Genomic DNA, 6,000 nt, shown 5'->3' on the forward strand with positions numbered 1-6,000 from the left:
GGAACCGGCGCTCGCGTCACTTCAAGGTAAATGCGTATTGCAGAGCTTTGCAGCCCGAGTGAGAGAGGACATCTTACGATCTCGTGTGTCTTGGGGGGGGGGGAGGGAGTGATTCACATTCACTGTGCTGTCTGCTATAAGCCAAGGCAACCAGCACGCTCATTTTGTAGTCTTGCAGGTGCATTGCTTTCTACCGTGTGGAGGGAAAACCACTGTAGACGATGCAACAAGTGACTTGGATGGTAGGCAGCTCTCGAGCGAGAAAAGGCAGACGGGTGCTCAGCCTAGAGCCAGTTCTATGCTTCAAAACCAACCAACCTCTTTTCACGGATGATAGCATGAGCAGCCCCTCTTTTCCCTTCTGTGCTTTGAGCGAGTGCAAATTATAGGGAAAATATTGTAAAGTATTAAAAACTAGATTGTAGAACTTGAAAGCGACTGCAATTCTTAGTTCTCAGAGCATCACTGTGTTAGTTCATTCTACCATTCGGACAAGATTCTTCTTGGTACCACAAGGGGCAGGGACTAAAGGTTTGCTTGTGCTTGGGATTCAGCTGTCAGTCCCCAGAAGTATTTAACAGTGCTGATGCAAGTGTGAACTGCAGATAAAAGTCAAACCACGCTGATCACAACTTCTCTTATTCTAGGAACCTGGTATGTTACAGACATGGCTTTCCTGCTTTGCACTTAAAAGCAGCAGACACAGGTCATCGGTGGCTGAATTTGGGCCAATTCTAACATAGGCAAGGTTGTAATGTGTGTAGATAGAGGATACCAGAGCTATTTCAGCAGTGATTCCTTCTACCTACAAGTCAGAATTTCATGTCTTTTAATGGGAATTTAGGCTTTTCTAAAAATAGCATGGCAAAACTAAGGGCTTGGGATTTTTTTCCCCAAATGTCAAAAACCCCTCTTATTTTTGTGAGTATTGTTTTTAATCTAAGAATTTTATTTTGTCTGAAAATCACATTAGCCATCTACATCCTTTTTTGGCTCTCATGCAAGCTCTTCAATGGGTGTTAAGAGTGCAAATGAAACCTGAGTTCAATTACAGTCACTGGAGAGAGTCCTGTTGACTTCACTGGAGTCATGGTTTCGCTCACTTCGCATCGGAGAATCTCAGCAGATCTGGTGCAGAGTTAATGAAAAAAAATGTACTCAAGACTGTTTAACATCCTATTGCTATAAAAATAAATCTCAATCTCACAGTTTAAAATTATAATATGATTTTTTTTTTTGTTGGTCTCTTAAAGAAAGATACTCTGGTTCCTGTCATCTCCTTTCCTTTTTTCTCTTTGGCAAATAATTGATTTTTTTTTTTCTCCTTTCTTTCTCAGAGGGCATAGAACAATGGATTTTCCTTCACTGGCTTTGGTTTTTTTGTCATAAACATCATTGATAATGCTAGTGTCGTCAGCACAGTTCTGGGAAGTACAACTTAAGTAGTTAAACTGCTGGCTGGGTAACTACCTTTGCAGCAGCCAAATAAACATACTGGAAGATGAGAATGATCAGTGGGCTAATATTTATTTTTAAAACATTCTCAACGGAATAGCTTACTTCAAATGTAGAACAGAATACTCCCAAACCAACACAAAATATTTTCAAGGTAGAAATTGCTTGTTGTGCCTCTCAATTACTGAGCAAGTAGTTCTGATTTTGTTGTTGTTGTTGAAGATCATACCAAATAGAGGAGGACTCTCAAATAGTGAATTTACCTCTGAGCGTTATAAGGGCAGCAGCATTTATATACCTCTCGATGCCTTATTTTTGCAGCCTTACATGTTCAGAGCATCTTGACCCCTGTGTCTGGCAGATATGGCTGGCATACAGTCATTAGCTCTCAGTACATACTGACTTCATATGTGGTTTGTTCCAGTTGTCCAATCGAAAATGCAGTCCATCTCTCTTTTTCCGAGGTCAATGGTCTGTAATGCAGGAGGCCCAGATTCCCTTCCTGGCTGTGGCATAAAGCAAGTCATGTCTCTGACTATGGATCATCTTGTCTATCTCATTTATTTCTCCCATCAGTGTTCTGTCCTGAGAAAATAAAGTGTAAAATAAGCTTGTCTTACTTGAGTATCATTTCATAAATCATACTTGAATGTGTTAAGTAGAAAAAATACATTACTCATTTTATATAGAAAATTGCACCTGTAAGTGGAAATGAAGGGGTTTCTCAAAAAATGAAAAGCACTTTAATTATTTAATTTTGGCAATACCCTTGTCTTACAAGCAAGTGTTCTAGAACAGAAGAATAACCCACGGATGGAGGAGTGTAATCCATTCATTTGTGTGTGAAGCCAAAGTCATTCAGAATCCAAATGACATCAAAAGTCCAAGTAATGATCAGAAGTATATTTAACAGTATACTATAGGGAGCCAAAATAACACAGCAAATGGTTTAACAAATTGACTGACTAGGTCCTTTCGTCTCCAGCTTATGTGATGTTATATTTGAGCCCTTCTGTTGGCTGAAGATGGTCAAAAGCAATAGGCAATTGTATTAAGTGTGTGCCTGAGAAAGTATCAGATTAAGATGAATGGATGTAAATTCCCCAGTTGACTGGTGAGGCATTTTTTTCAGTTACTCAAGCACATTCACAAGGTACTCTGTTTTAGTGTCCCTTGTAGAGAAAAGGAGAATTTTGGATAGCCTGTCTACGGTGTAAGTTATTCTTCTCTTCAGCTCTGTGCATTTCTTTAATGGTAATTTGCCTTCTATGAATTTAGCTAACTAGGCATAGTCTTACCCAGTTCTCTAGTTTTACAGAAAAATCCTTACATAGCATTTTTGTTAAGCAACTAGATACTGCACTGTTGCCGTTTAGTACAACTACAAATACTTGCCTTACCGTTTTTCATTTTAAGTGCATTTCACCCCATACACTATGATGTAACAGAAAAAAAGATACGTGTTTGTGTGTGTGCATGTGCATATACATACACACACAAATATCTATGACTAAGTGTCTTTATTTGCCAGGTATGTGAAATGAGCAGCTAAGAGGATTTAATTTCTGGTATCAAATAACCAACTATAGTTTGCTGCTGATGGTTTTAGAAGAAAGAATGAGGTAACTTACTAAGAAAACTGGCATGCTTCCTAGTCAGAAGCTGCTGCCTTAAGGATGCAAAAGGTATATATTAATGTAAAGAATATTTGAAAAGAAATGTGTCTTCAAAACTAGCACACCTCTTTGCTCCAGCACTCCTGCTGTAGGTTATCTTCCTATGGTTATTCAGGGGGTTGTAAATTTTGGGAAAGGGCTGTCCTCTTCTGTACCTTCTACAGAGTAACTTGGCAAGTTCCAGGTGCTTAACAAATAATGCACATCCTTGCTGAGGCACTTGAGTGTCATGGCCAGCAATCTTTATCTAATGTTAGTGATCTCTAAGGAAACACGATAGCTCCTCATGGGTTTTGACTGGTATGTAGGCAACAGAAAAAGCAGCCAATGCACAGAATTGATGACCTAGCGGCTAGTCTCATTAAGTCAGATTGTACCCTGATTTACTTACTCTGAAACCTTAATGGTCTCAGTGGGGTTAGAATTCACTGTGTGTACCATCAGCCTAACTATGAAAGCAGAAAATTTGCACTACCGTCAAGCAGATGTAGTTCTTCCTAATGAACTAACTAATGGAGAAAAAAAATAGGAAGCAATGCCAAGCTTGTGTCTCTTGGCACTTGGTCCAGGAAATGATACAGAAGTCTTCCTTAAATAGCAGTAGGTCTATGTCTCACAAAAGCTGGAGAAAGACCAATTGCATGGGACAGCCTGCGTTTTGACCCAAACCAAGACCACAGGCCAAGTCCTCATTTTGTAGCAGAAGTATGAAGAATAAAGTCACACACTCTCTACATATGGAAATGAAGGAAATACTGTAAATGGGTAAGTGCCATAGGACTGGCCTTCTGATTCATCACAGGCAAAAGCTCTAGAAACTACAGGGTTTTTCCCTGCAAAATACTTTTTCTAAAAATGAGGACAAAAATTGTGACCATTAACCTATTATTTGTGATTTGATGATGCTTTATTCAGGTTGCCCACATGTCTTTTTCTTTGTGGATTGTAGTTTATTGACACGATCAACTGAAATGGCTTTTCTGGAGCCATTACAATTTGTTGTGTTAGTGCAGCTGAAAACACTTCAACATACCATGATGTGTCACGCTCTGTCAAGTTAACAGTTGATGTTTCCAAATCAGGATTAGGAACAGTGCTGATGCAGTGCAATGCAGCAATTGCTTGTGCAACATAAGCATTCATGAAAAGGGACAAACTCTGCTGAAGTAAAGAAGCACTACCTATTGTTGTTTTTCAGGTGTCCCAGCAGTTTATTTACACTAAAGCATCAAGTGGTCCATCCCTTCAGTATCTGAGGTTACTTACAAATACCAAAGAAAGAAGAGCATTCTCATATAAATGCTCACAAACCACTAGTCCGTTTTAACAAGCCAATAATCTTCAGAAATTTCTTCAGAAATTAAACTCTTAGTTAGCAACAGGGAAACACAGATTAAGTGATGTACCAAAGGAGATGCAAGAAATGCATGGCAAAGTCAGACAAGTAGAGCCAGCTGCATGGCTACTAGCACATGATATAACCAAGAGTTCACCTCACCAGATAGTGCTAAGGTTTATCTCTGCCCAGTAAATCCACACTGGGACAGCAATGAAGCTAAGACTGAGCTTCCTTTTTAGGATTTTATTCTCTGATGTGTATATGTGATAGACTTATGTGTGAACAACTCTAGACTTGTTACATTCGTGCTGATATGGATAATGGATAAATGGATAGTGAACCTGTGCATGAACAAAAGTGATACCTTGTTGATGACAGAAAACAGCAATATGAAAAAATTGTGATTTTCAGTTACTGCCAGTTACTGTCAGATCTGTAGAACTGCCAAATGGAAATAAAGGTATTGATATTGAAGAATGCATATCTGTTATTTCCAAAATCACTGAAAAGGAGGAAAATTGAGAAATGGTCACTGGAAAGCTGTGAAATTCTTTAAAACATCAAACACTTCTTCAAGCCTGGCTTCCTAATGTTAATCACCCTGAATTCATATGTAGACATCTAAGTAAGATTTTTCAGAAGGAAAATAGTCCATACATTGGAATAACACACAGAGGAAGTTCTAAGCACTCATTCTCAAGAGCAGCATTTCTCAAATGGTGAAGCAAACATCAGTGATATACCCACAAAAAATACAGCGCAGTAAAAGCCAGAAGGATTTCTCTGAGAGTCAGTACCCTGAGCTTGCAGATGCAGCAGGAGGGAGAAATTGTGCTGCAAGGCAGATTATGTACTGTACCTCCTCACATGGTCTGTAGACCTGCAGATTCATCTCTTAGTGAAGAGAAAGTAGCAAAATACAGCAGGGGAGATGAGTACTCTGGGTCTGGGGGAGAAAGGGATAGGCAGTACTGACGGATGAGTTGTTCTCCGGGCCTCTTGCTATTCCCAGCTATCAGACCCACCACTTTGCTAAGTTGAGGCGGAAAGGTGACAGTCCTGACGATGAGGAGGCAGAGCTCTGGCAGAGGGATTTGGGGAGACAGCAGTGATGGGATACACTTAAATGCAAGGAAGCACTGCTTTAGGGGTAAAGTGAGGTTGATCTTTTACTGATCTCTTTCCAGGTTAACCCTGCTTATGATTTAAACAGTCATTTAAAGGGCTAAAGTGATATGATTTAGGAAAGCACAATAATGTTTTGGCTATTATACAAATGGATTTTGAACAGCATCTAAGTAACACAAGGTCATGCAGATATCCAAACGATCCTCTATTAATTTAGAGTATTACATGAATTTAAAGGATAAGATCAATTTCAACAGAAGATTGACTTAACCACTGAACTATTTATTTAAAACAAAAAGTGCATAAACAAACCTTTCACCAGGAATGCTAGGATGCGATCCTAGACTTCTCTTTGGCCTTGAACCACTTCAAATTAATTGGTTTGGAGCCAAAGGAGGTACA

The sequence above is a fragment of the Mycteria americana genome, chromosome 4 (genome assembly GCF_035582795.1).
Source record: "Mycteria americana isolate JAX WOST 10 ecotype Jacksonville Zoo and Gardens chromosome 4, USCA_MyAme_1.0, whole genome shotgun sequence".
In the NCBI taxonomy this organism is placed as follows: domain Eukaryota; kingdom Metazoa; phylum Chordata; class Aves; order Ciconiiformes; family Ciconiidae; genus Mycteria; species Mycteria americana.